The following is a 12,943-nucleotide window of genomic DNA, read 5'->3' as shown; positions in this document are numbered from 1 at the left end:
TTCTGATAAAACATGTACCGTTTCAACACAGGGCAGTGTTAAAAGACCTCGCTTTCAGTGGGAGAGTATGACCGACGGCCCAGATGGAGAAGTCTCCAGATGAAGCGAGTGCAATACCCTGCCGTGAAAGCTGATCCAGCTGATCTCATCACATCGGGCTACTAATTCACTGATCTGGGAATGAGGAACAGATGGTGACGCCCTTTCCTTCAACTACCGCACACAGGCTTGCTGCCCGGGTCCACGACCAGACTAAGAATTAAATTGGTGGCAGAACATTTTTCTTTATGTCATGTACACCCTGGAAGCCAATATGCTCGCACAAGTCCACACGTGCACTACACCGATTACTAAACGGAGACCAAATGGTGTTCTTAGAGCCGGGACAAAGATCATGCGACACTGAAGACCCATTGCAGGAAGCCATCTGGGGCCGCTTGAACCCCGGCAGATTGGCGTAGGTATGAATTGGCACCTTGAGACCACGTTGATGTGCAATACAAAAGCCACCCATTGTTCCTTCTTGGAGGGGAGCTGCAGGCATCTGATTACACAAGTGCACATTAAGCGAGAGCTCTCAGCTGGCAGACGTCAGGACAGATGGCAAACAATACAATGAAAGCAGATCGTCCAGAACCAGGATGATTTTCAAGTAGCAACATATTATGTTCGGAAACAAAAAAATACTCCAATTAATTTTGTAAACATATGTTTAAGAATGAAAGTAAGCCAATAGTCAAAATAAACCAGACTTCCGCCTATGAAACAAAACCTTGTATTAACTTCAACTCTTTATCTTTTAAAAAAGTCCTAAAGTTGGCTTTTTAAAAGCTATTTTTAATGCATTTACTCACTGTTAAGTGAGAATAAGAAACAAGATATCACAGGGAGAAACAGGGTTTGCAAACGGTTATGAAAGATTAAATAAAGTCGACTGAGTCTCAGCATGGATAACACGCAGTCACCTTAAATAAGTAAAATAACCAAAACTGTAACCAAGCCAGCCTGCTCTGGGGAAAAATAATATTGTTATAGACCTTACATTTTAAGCATATGAATGAATCGCATTATAGATAATAGTGTAGAAGTAATAGACATTTTTGACAATGTATTTTCTGTCTGGCCACATTCAAATTCAATTTCAGAAGAACAACGAGGGAGGAAGAGGCAGGGACGGAGGGACGGACAGATTAGATAGCACATATGGAGCATCACAAATCAGTTAAACTCACTGCCATGTGCAGCTAAACTTTGGAACGGGGCCAAGGCACCTGCAAGGATAGGACAAAGTCATTATTACCATGGATCAGAGGTAGATACAAAATCTATTGCAAATGGTGGGTCACCAGGTGGTCTGCAGATCCTCTTAATCAGTGTGCACAACACATGAATAAGCTTTTATCACCTCTTCTACAAATCAATAATATTAAATGCCTACATTCAAGTTTTCATTGAATATTCAATTCAAGAGATTTCAAACACAAATCAAACAGACGATAATTCAACTCCTATTTTAAAAATTTATCTCTGCAGGGAATGTCCTGAAATAGCATCAAAAGTCATGTCCTGGAAGTGCTGCCATCATGAAGAAATTATAGGAGCCTCAGGACCATCATGTTCTTGAACCAAAGGGGATAACTTCATTTGCCCCATCGCTGAAATGCTTCTGCAATCTTGCAGCTATATAGGAGCCTGGTCAGACCCCATTAGGAGTACTGTGCTCAGTTCTGGTCACCTGTCTACAGGAAGGATGTGGAAGCCATAGAAAGGATGCAAAAGAGATTTACAAGGATGTTGCCTGGATTGGGGAGCATGCTTTATGAGAAAAGGTTGAGTGAACTCGGCCTTTTCTCCTTGCAGCGACGGAAGATAAGAGGTGACCTGATAGAGGTGTACAAGATGATGAGAGGCACTGATCATGTGGATAGTCAGAGGCTTTTTCCCAGGGCTGAACTGGTTGCCACAAGAGGACACAGGTTTAAGGTGCTGGGGAGAAGGTACAGAGGAGATGTCGGGGTGAGTTTTTTTACTCAGAGAGTGGTGAGTGAATGGAATGGGGTGCTGGCAACGGTGGTGGAGGCAGATACAATAGGATCTTCTAAGAGACTTTTAGACAGGTACATGAAACTTAGTAAAATAGAGGGCTATGGGTAAGCCTAGTAATTTCTAAGGTAGGGACATGTTCGGCAAAACTTTGTGGGCCAAAAGGCATGTATTGTGGTGTAGGTTTTCTATGTTTCTATCTATGGGCTCACTCTCAAGGACTTCTCATTCTATTCTTGATACTTAATGCATATTTACTTTTATTATTGTATTTCTTTACTTCCTCTCAGCTCAAGCTCGTAAAACCTGAGCTATGGGCATAGCCAAGCACACTCATTTCTCAATTGCCAGGAACTCTCAGACTATTCTCGTGATGTTCAGTATTGTGGCTTTCTGAATATTTACATAAATCTTGCTGTGTTGGTATTGCTTAATGCTATTCTGTAGTGACTTTCAGATTATGCCAGTTATAGATATTATATTGAGGCAATTTATACCTTTTTCATGTTCCAAAGTCTTACAATTTCCTCCTTTAATTCAGCATATTTCTGATGTTTTTCACTTACTGATTTCAGTATGTTATGTGTGTTTGGAATGGCGATACTTATTAAGTAAATTGTTCTTGTTTTACTCTCTCCTGCAATATTATATCCAGATGGTTATTATAGATTGAACTATCTGTAAAAATGGATTAGCCGTTATATAATTTGTGGAACTCTAAAAACTGGATTGGGCTTGTATTTATAGTAAGGTATGGTGTTTTTTTTATGAGTTTGTACTTCAAAGCAAGATTTTGGAGAATGATTTTACCACTTGGTTGAGCCTGTGTAAGTAATCAGATTGAGTTAAACTGCTGCATGATCCTCTGATGTGTTGGATTGTTTCTAGTTTTTTGGCATTTTCTGCATTTATCATCTTGAACTTGTTGGTCTTTCATTATGTACTTTTGATAATTTTTACTTTATCCACAAAGAATTCCTCTGTTTTGAGAAAGAAGTCTCCAACTCTGAGCCAGGCGTTTCAACACTCTGTAGTCAACATCTCGTCTGCTCAGATCAATCTTCAATGGAAGGTCATTCTCTTCCATTTTTACATTTTGTTCTGCAGTGATAACTTACTCACTTTTCTGGGTTGTGCTTTCATTTAAATTTAGTGCTGTGTACTACTTAACAAAATTGCATATGCTCAAGTGAAGTGCTGAATCCTGTTTTTGTTGATAAAATTATATCCCTAAAAGTTTTATCTGACTTGTGTAAATTCTTATGGCCATTATTCCTGTTCCTCATTTTGCCCAAGGTAGTATTAATGTAAGCATGTTTGAATGTACAAGGTGCTTTCTAAAATGTATCATTTCAGGTCCTCCTTTCTTTGTAAACTACCCAGATTGGTTTTGGGCCAATATATTACGCCAACAGAATACATTAATAAGAGTACAACGATAGTGTCTATTACCTTCGTTATACTTGTGCTATTGAGCTTTTTTATGTATTTACCACAGATATTCACAAGCCTTTACACAAATTCTGTCGAAAGTTTTCCCTTTATCATATGCTGATCCATTTTCGATGCTTGTTGATATCCTGGATACATAAATGTTAAATGTTCATCCATCAGTTGTACTGTATCCTGCTGCTCTGCTTTGTATTCTGGCAGTTATTTCGCACCTTTGTTTTATGTTCTGCACTTACCTAGTACAAAGTTCATGTCAATATCTTTAGGAAATTGTTCTACTATTTGAATTACTTGCTTTAGCTTTACTGATGAAGAAGTGTATAATTTCAAATCATCCATGTATAGAAGGTGTCAAGGTATAATTTGTTTCCTTGTTTTTGATTAGATACCCTATTTTCATCCGATTCAGTAAATTAGAGAGCAAGTTTAAAACTAACATTTTTTTTCTCGTTCGTATTTGCAGTTTGTTGTCTTTTGCAAATTGGATGGCTGTCCATTCTGTTAGATGCAGTCCTTCAATTATTCCATTATGGTTCTCGGATTTAGACCATATATACAAGATATAGTAGCAGAATTAGGCCACTGGCCCATTGAGTCTCGTCTGCCATTTCATCATGACTGATCCCATTTTCCTCTCAGTCCCAATCTCCTGACTTCTCTCCATATCCCTACATTCCCTGACCACTCAAGAACTATCAACCTCTGCCTTAAATATATATAAAGACTTGGCCTCCACAGCTGCCTGTGGTAATGAATTCTATAAATTCACCACTCTTTGGCTAAAAAAAATTCCTCATCTCCGTTCTAAAAGGATGCCCTCTATTCTGAGGCTGTGTCCTCTGGTCCTCTCCAGCTTCAGCACATCCTTCTTAAGATAATGGGCACAGAACTGCTCACAATACTCCAAGTGAGGATTCACCAGTATTTTATAAAGTCTCAACATTACATCCTTGCTTTTATATTCTAGTCCTCTTGAAACGAATGCTAGCATAGCATTTGCCTACCTTACCAGACTCAACCTGCAAATTAACCTTCAGGTAATTATGCGTAAGGACTCCCACTCCCTTTGCACCTCAGTTTTTTGTATTTTCTCACCATTTAGAAAATAGTCAATCCTTTTATTTCTTCTACCAAAGTGCATGATCATACACTTCCCAACACTATATTCCATCTGCCACTTATTTACCCATTCTCCTAACTTGTCTAAGTCCTTCTGCAGCTTCTCTTCTTCCTCCATTTATCTACATATTGTCTGCAAATATTGCACCAAATCCATCAATTTCATCATCCAAATCATTGACATATATCGATTAAAAAAAACACAGACTCCTGTAAAACACCACTAGTTACCGGCAGCCAACCAAAAAAGGCTCCGTTTATTTCCAGTCTTTGCCTCCTACCAATCAGTCACTGCTTTATCCACGCTAGAAATTTTCCTTTAATACCATGGACTCGTAGCTTGTTAAACAGCCTCATGTGTGACACCTTGTCAAAGGCCTTCTGAAAATCCAAGCACACATCAACTGATTCACACATACATAATGCTGCAGGAACTCAGCAGGCCAGGCAGCATCTATGGAAAAATACACAGTCAATGTTTTGGCTTGAGAGATCAATATAAATGCCTCCACCATCACTTCAGTCACCAATTTCAGAACCCTAGGCTATACACCATCTGGTCCAGGTGATTTAATTATTCAGACCTTAAAATTTCCCAAGAACTGACACCCGGAACTTCCACTATAACGTTAGTGTCCTCAATAGTGATGCAAAATACTTCTTCAATTTGTCCACCATTTCCCTCTCCAGTATTGTTTCCTTGCAGTTCGACATCCACATCATCATAATGCCTTACATCGAGGCCAGAAGATTGCAACTAACAGGGCACTGCCAGGACTACCTGCCAGCCTAGCCATCACATGGGAGCCCAAGCATGGGAGGATGAACCCTGGGCGATCCCCAAGACTTTGGTCAACACGCTCCTGTTGTGGCACGACTAATGTAGATGACCTGAACACACTGATGAGGGAGAGGGAGGAGTGGAGAGTCCGTCATCGTGCCCAACGCCGTACCCCTAGGCCTGAGTTGATGTAGTAGTAGTCGTCAATATCCACTCTCACCTCTCTTTTACACACTGTGTCTGAAGAAACTTTTGGTATCCTTTTCAATATTATTGGCTAGCTTATTTTTGTATTCCATCTTTTCTTTCTTAATTACTTTTATAGTTGCTTTCTGTTTGTTTTTATAAGCTTCCCAATTCTCTAATTTCCCACTAATTTTTGCTCTATTATATGCCCTCTCTTTGGACTTTTTGTTGACTTTGACTTCTCTTGTTAGCTACAATTCTGTCATCATGCCTTTAGAATACTTCTTCCTCTTTGGAATGTATATACCCTCTACCTTGCAAATTGCTTCCAGTCATTGCCACCCTGCTGTCATCCCTGCCAGTGTTCTTTTCCAATCAATCCTGGCTATCTCCCTCTCATGCCTCTGTAATTCCCTTTACTCCTCCTTAAACCCTTTCCCTTTCCTGACTGTCATCCAGTTTCCTGTGTCCTACATCTTGAGTGCAACTATCTCTCTATATGTCCTATCTATCACCCCTTCAGTCTCCTGCACGATCAAGAGTTATTCCAGTTCCAGCTCCAATTCCTTAACGTGGAGTGTGAGAAGCTGCAGCTGGACGGATACCTCGCTGTTGTAGTAGCCAGGATACTGGAGGTCTCCCTGCCTTCCCACATCCCACTAGAGAAGCAATCCATGATCCTGCCTGGCATCTGCACAGTCCTAACTGAGCAGATCTAAAGAAAGGAAGGAGAAAATGTAACCTAACCTCGAGCTATTCTTTCCTTTTGCTTTCTCTGACTGAAGCCTCGAAGAGCTAAAGCCTCAGGATCACCACTCTGACTGTCCACTGAGACGACAGCCACTGTGACGATGGCTGCTGCAATTGACCCTGCCTTCCTTTGTTTTCCTCTTGCTAATCAAAACAAATGCGGATTGGTTGTTGGTCAAAGCTCTATTACGCTGCAGCAACCGACTGCTCCATTTTCTACTCAGGCAATAGACCTGAGTGAAATCCCCTCCTCTCAAACTTCTCATGTCTGAATTGGTCATTGGTCAAAACTATTTTACTGGCTATGCCTGTATGAACATAAATTTCAGCTGACATACATGTACGTTCATAAGCAATTTAGTTCCAACTTTGAAAACCACTCTGTTTTTAGTCTTCCAGGTGTCTCAAAGGCTGGACTGACAGAAAAGGGTGCACTTTGCAAAACTTGATCAACTTGCCTCAAATTGCTCCAGACCTCTTATCCTGCATAATTTATTAACAAATAGAGTTTCAAATCTAAGTGGAGCAATTTGAAAGCTTCCCACATTATGTTTCTTACTAACAAATTATATTTTAATGCACTAAATTAACAGGAGCATTTTAAAAAGGTGGCAATTTTAATTTACCTTAAATTCTGCATCTTCATTACCCCTTAATGTGTCAGTACCTGAATGCAGCCAGGCGGAACAGAGTTTGACGGACAGGAAATTTAATAACTTTTCTCATTTTCTCACTGGCACGCCATAGATGACAATTTTTTCCAAACATTCCTTGATGCGTGTGGCCTGGAAGTGGTTATAGGGTCGTAGAGACTTCAACCTCAAAATAGGCTTTGACCCCTATCGATTCCTTCCCCCATATCCATGCCAACCAAGAATCCATCCATACTAATCCTATTAACCAGCATCTCGTGCCTTCTCTGATTTAGTGATCAACTGCATGTCTAGTTATTTCTTCAAAAACTTTGTTCCCCCTCCACCCATCTTCCCCACCAGCATTTTCCTGGCAATTCAGCGGACAATGGGGCACCTGCCAGAGGAACAAACAATTATGACAGGCATGATATGGTAGATAGCAATAGATAACATTCTGACCGCAGTAGAAGTGTCTCATGCTGAGTGGCATTGGTTAGGCTAAGTGCTAAGTGGTTCAGAGAAGGTTTTTGGAACTCAGAATACTTTGTGATTCAATTTCATTTGAAATTGCTGAGGCTGCAACTAAGTTTTAGTTACACTGCCCTAGGAAAGATGCCATTAAACTGGGAAGAGATCAGAGGAAAGTTATAAGGATACTGCCAGGACTTGAGGGACTGAATCATGGAGGGCTATGGTCCAGGCTGATGGGACTAAGAAGATTAAGGGTTTGGCATGGACTATATGGGATGAAAGGACTGTTTCTGTAAAACCCTCAAAACTATAGGCATTAAATATATGCTGTGATTCTTACAAGCACTGCTGTTTAATAGAAAAAGAAAACCTATGATTCTTTATTAGAATGATGGGGAAGGGAGAGGAGGGGAAAAGCCAAATTATCACATTCATGACTCAAATCAGGCAATTTGCATTATTAAGCTCCACTTAACAGCCTTTTTATTTATTTACACAGCTTTCAGTACAATACAAAATAGCGCTCAATACACTAAACATGCACTAAGTTGTACAGAGCAAACATGAGGAAATCTGCAGATGCTGGAAATTCAAACAACACACATAAAATGCTGGTGGAACACAGCAGGCCAGGCAGCATCTATAGGAAGAAGCGCTGTTGACATTTCGGGCTGAGACCCTTCATCAGGGCTCAAGGGTCCTGACGCAGGGTCTCGGCCCAAAACGTCAACAGTGCTTCTTCCCATAGATGCTGCCTGGCCTGCTGTGTTCCACCAGCATTTTGTGTGTGTTGTACTAAGTTGTGCAACTTATTTTATAACCGTTTTGGATTTTTATTTAAAAAGAAGAGAGGCTGTACTTGATCGGGTATTGGGAAATGAACCTCTCATTGGGAGAGCATTTTGGAGATAGTGATCACAAGTTTGTCTCCTTTGCCATAGCTCTGGAGAGGGATAGGAACAGACAAGTTAGGAAAGTGTTTCAGCAGGTCAGGCAGCATCCATGGAAATGAGCAGTCAACATTTCAGGCCGAGATCTGCCGTCCTCGGCCCAAAACGTTGACCGCTCATTTCCACAGATGCTGCCCGACCTGCTGAGTTCCTCTAGTGTGTTGGACATGTTGCTTTGACCAGAGCATCTGCAGAGTACTTTGTGTTTAGGAAAGTGTTTAATTGGAGTAAGGGGAAATATGAGGCTATCAGGCAAGAATTTAGAAGTATAAATTGGGAACAGATGTTCTTAGGGAAATGTACGGCAGAAATGTGGCAAATGTTCAGGGAATGTTTACGTGGAGTTCTGCATAGATACATTCCAATGAAACAGGGGAAGGATGGTAGGGTACAGGAACCATGGTGTACAAAGGCTGTTAGGCTGTTGTAAATCTGGTCAAGAATTAGAGATTATGAAAGGTTCAAAAAAAAGCTAGGTAATGACAGAGAACTAGAAGATTATAAGGCTAACATGAAGGAGCTTAAGAAATTAGGAGAGCTAGAAGGGACGATGAGAAGGAATTGGCAGATAGGATTAAGGAAAACCCCAAGGCATTCTAGAAGTATGTGAAGAGCAAGAGAATAAGACATGAGAGAATAGGACCTATCAAGAGTTACAGTGGAAAAGTGTGTATGAAACCAGAGGAAATAGCAGAGATACTTAATGAGTACTTTGCTTCAGTATTCACTACGGAAAAGGATCTTGGTGATTATAGGGGTGACTTCCAGCAGACTGAAAATCTTGAGCACGTAGATATTAAGAAAAAGATTGTGCTGGTGCTTTTGGAAAGCATCAAGTTGGATAAGTCACCAGACTGGACAAGATGTACCCCAGTCTACTGTGGGAAGCGAGGGAGGAGACTGCTGAGCCTCTGGCGATGGTCTTTATATCATCAATGGGGATGGGAGAAGTTCCGGAGGATTGGAGGGTAGTGGATGTTGTTCCATTATTCAAGAAAGGGAGTAGAGATAGCCCAGGAAACCACAGACCAGTGAATCTTACTTGAGTGGTTGGTAAGCTGACAGAGATGATCCTGAGAGGCAGAATTTATGAACATTTGGAGAGACATAGCATGGTTAGGAACAGTCAGCATGGTTTTGTCAAAGGCAGGTCATGCCTTACGGGCCTGACAGAATTTTTTTAGGATGTGACTTAACACATTGACGAAGGTAGAGCAGTAAATGTAGTGTATATGGATTTCAGCAAGGCATTTGATAAGGTACCCCATGCAAGGCTTATTGAGAAAGCACGGAGGCATGGGATCCAAGGAGACATTGCTTTGTGGATCCAGAATTGGCTTGCCCACAGAAAGCAAAGAGTGGTTATAGACAGGTCATATTCTGCATAGAGGTCGGTGACCAGTGGTGTACCTCAGGGATTTGTTCTGGGACCCTTACTCTTTGTGATTTTTATAAATGACCTGGATGAGGAAGTGGAGGGGTGGGTTAGTAAATTTACTGATGACACAAAGGTTGGGGGTGTTGTGGATAGTGTGGAGGGCTGTCAGAGGTTACATTGGGACATTGATAGGATGCAAAAATGGGCTGAGAAGTGGCAGATGGAGATCAACTCAGTTAAGTGTGAAGTGGTTCATTCTGGTAGGTCAAATATGATGGCAGAATATAGTATTAATGGTGAGACTCTTGGCAGTGTGGAGGATCAGAGGGATCTTGGGGTCAGAGTCCACAGGACACTCAGAGCTGCTGCACAGGTTGACTCTGTGGTTAAGAAGGCATATGGTGCATTGGTCTTCAACAACTGTGGGATTGAGCTTAGGAGCCTGGAGGTAATGCTGCAGCCATACAGGACCCTGGTCAGATCCCACTTGGAGCACTGTGCTCAGTTCTGGTCACCTCACTACAGGAAGGATGTGGAAACCATAGAAAGGGTGCAGAGGAGATTTACAAGGATGTTGCCTGGATTGGGAAGCATGCTTTATGAGAATGGGTTGAGAGAACTCGGCCTTGGAGTGACGGAGGATGAGAGGTGACCTGATAGAGGTGTATAAGATGATGAGAGACGTTGATCATGTGGATAGTCAGAGGCTTTTTTCCAGGGCTGAAACGGTTAGCACAAGAGGGCATAATTTTAAGGTGTTTGAAGGTAGGTACAGAGGAGATGTCAGGGATAAGTTATTTGTTTTAACACACACAGAGTGGTGAGTTCCTGGAATGGGCTGCTAGCGACAGTGGTGGAGGCAGATATGATAGGGTCTTTTAAGAGACTCCTGGACAGGTACGTAGAGCTCAGAAAAATTTTATGGGTAACCCTAGGTAATTTCTAAGGTAAAGACATGTTCAGCACAGCTTTGTGGGCCGAAGGGCCTGTATTGTGCTGTAGGCTTTCTGTGTTTCTATATAAGAATAAAACTCGAGCATTCCACACAATATCTTTTCAAATCACATGAAGTGATATGAAGGCAAACAAACCACAAGAGACTGTATGCAGTGATATGGAGCAAAAAAACAAATTGCGGGAGGAATTCAGCACGTGTGGAGGCAAAGGGATAGTCGATGTTCCAGATGTTTGAGTGTGAAGGGAGATGAGGTTTCTGAGGTTTCAGTGCAAAGGGATAGTCAATGTGTCACATGTTACAGAGCAAAGAGATCGTCGATGCATCCACTTCAAAAGATGTGCCTGACCTCCTAAGTTCCTCCAGCAGATAGTTTTATGTTCAAATGAACAGAAGCTTGACTGAACAGTTTTAAGGAGAGGGAGAGAGATTTCAAAATTTGAGGTAAAAACTGTCACAACAAGAGAATACTCATTTCCCTTCTGATGTTTTTCATGCTGTTGCCTCATTGCCGAACTTCTACCACTTACTTTATCCCTTTATTATTGGGAACTCCTCCATTGAACTCCAAACCTTCACTGGCAGTAAGGGAACTATTCTAGCTTCTAACTGCCGGATAAATTCAGGCACAAGGTAAGCATTATCTTAGCAAACAAGGCTACTTGGAAACAGTTCAGTTAACATTCCTATTGAGCCTATGGAACAAAATAAAAGGGCAAACAGTTAATAAAATCAATCCCCTCTTTTCATGATCCCCTGTAGAAAACAGATGGTGGAAAATGGAAATTGAGAAAATGGCTCCAATGATTTTGCAAGTGAAGTGGGAAATGCAAGTTTTATGCCCATTTCTTGGTCACCTTGAAAGGGAAGTGGTAAACTGCTTTCAACCAAAGGAGGAATGGGGTTGATGGGACTGCTCAGGAAGACAGTGTGGACTCGATAGGTAAAATAACTCCCTTATGTGGCAAGAGGAATAATGAAATAACAACGGACAATTTGCCATGGCCTGAAGTCACAAAGAGAGCAAAGGTATATTTCCTTCCCTGAAGGACATCAGTGATAATCATGATAGTTTTTATGGATCACCTTTTTTGCTTTAAGTTCTAGATTATATAATTGAACTAATTTGAACGTTTACGTGAAATTTCAGAGCCACATACAAGCAGACCCTTCAGCCCATTGTGTACATACAGCCGATAAGTATCCACCTACTCTGTTCAGAAACAGTTCATGTATGCAAGATTTAGGGATCTGATCTAGCTCTTTTCAATCTTAAATGTTTTTGATCTTACGTGTTACTTGATATCTACGTGGTGTTCACATTACACAATTACTTCAATCTGCAGTGTGACATCCTTACTCCAAAATTGAGAGTACCCAGGCTCACACATGATCAGTTATGTTTCAGTCCGAAGAGTCATGGGACAAATCAGCACAAAAAAAGACAAGTTGGTAAATCTAGTCTGTGCCCGACCACTAATCTGCTTAGTCCCATCGACCTGCACCCAGACCAGAGCCCTCATACCCCTCCCATCCAAGTACCTGTCCAAATTTCTCTTAAACAACGCTACCAAAGGCGACATCCTCAAGATGGTTCACAAAACAACTCCTTACACTTATTTTTATTTCAGATGTTGTTCTGTTACAGTCGGAGCCTATTACCTACTTTTTAGCGGTGTGTTTTCAGGCTGATTGGGCGATATGGTGCTTTGGTTTCTCTAAAGGGGTTCCATGAGTCTGCAAGCAAAGAGTGCAACATGTAGGCCAGGAAGCCAGAAGCAGGGGTGCAAACCCATGACTAAAGTGCCGAGAAAGTCTGAAATCACTGAGGCAAGTGGGGAGGATGAGCGAATGTTCAGTGCCTTCTACCCACCCCTCACTTGCTGCTGCCAGAAGAGGGTGTCTGTGTGTGGAGGTCTCTCTCTCTCTCTCTCTCTCTCTCTCTCTCCCTCTCGTTCACTGCTCCTGAGGGAAGATCCTTGCGTCTGAATGATCTCTCTCTCCCTCGATGCTCTCGGAGGATGGAGCAAGATTTAATCACCACAGCTTGTGGATTTGGACTCTAATTCAAAGGTGATGTGTTCAAGTTCTGATCCCTCCTTTTATTTGTTGCTACTTTTAGGCAATTTTACAAACAGGGCAGCCTGCAGGTAACAAAGAGGCTGCATACAAACATTGATAATAACTATGCTTTGAATCTTGAAATCGACACCACACACCCCC

General features: G+C 41.5%; 1 protein-coding gene across 3 annotated transcripts in view; it reads right to left on the bottom strand.

Annotated features, from left to right (window-relative positions):
• LOC132379666 (SPRY domain-containing SOCS box protein 1-like) overlaps positions 1 to 12,943 on the bottom strand; it is a 210,358-nt gene that overhangs the window by 118,281 nt on the left and 79,134 nt on the right. The window contains exon 1 of one of the 3 annotated variants that reach the window (XM_059947910.1): positions 19 to 581. The exons of the other annotated variants lie outside the window; for them this stretch is intronic. The gene's annotated coding sequence lies outside the window, so the exon portion shown is untranslated. Of the gene's footprint in view, positions 1 to 18; positions 582 to 12,943 lie in introns of those variants that run through there. 3 annotated transcript variants of the gene reach the window in all.

The sequence above is a fragment of the Hypanus sabinus genome, chromosome 2 (genome assembly GCF_030144855.1).
Source record: "Hypanus sabinus isolate sHypSab1 chromosome 2, sHypSab1.hap1, whole genome shotgun sequence".
In the NCBI taxonomy this organism is placed as follows: domain Eukaryota; kingdom Metazoa; phylum Chordata; class Chondrichthyes; order Myliobatiformes; family Dasyatidae; genus Hypanus; species Hypanus sabinus.
Note: the sequence above shows the minus strand (reverse complement) of the source record. Positions and strands in the feature narration are given on the sequence as shown.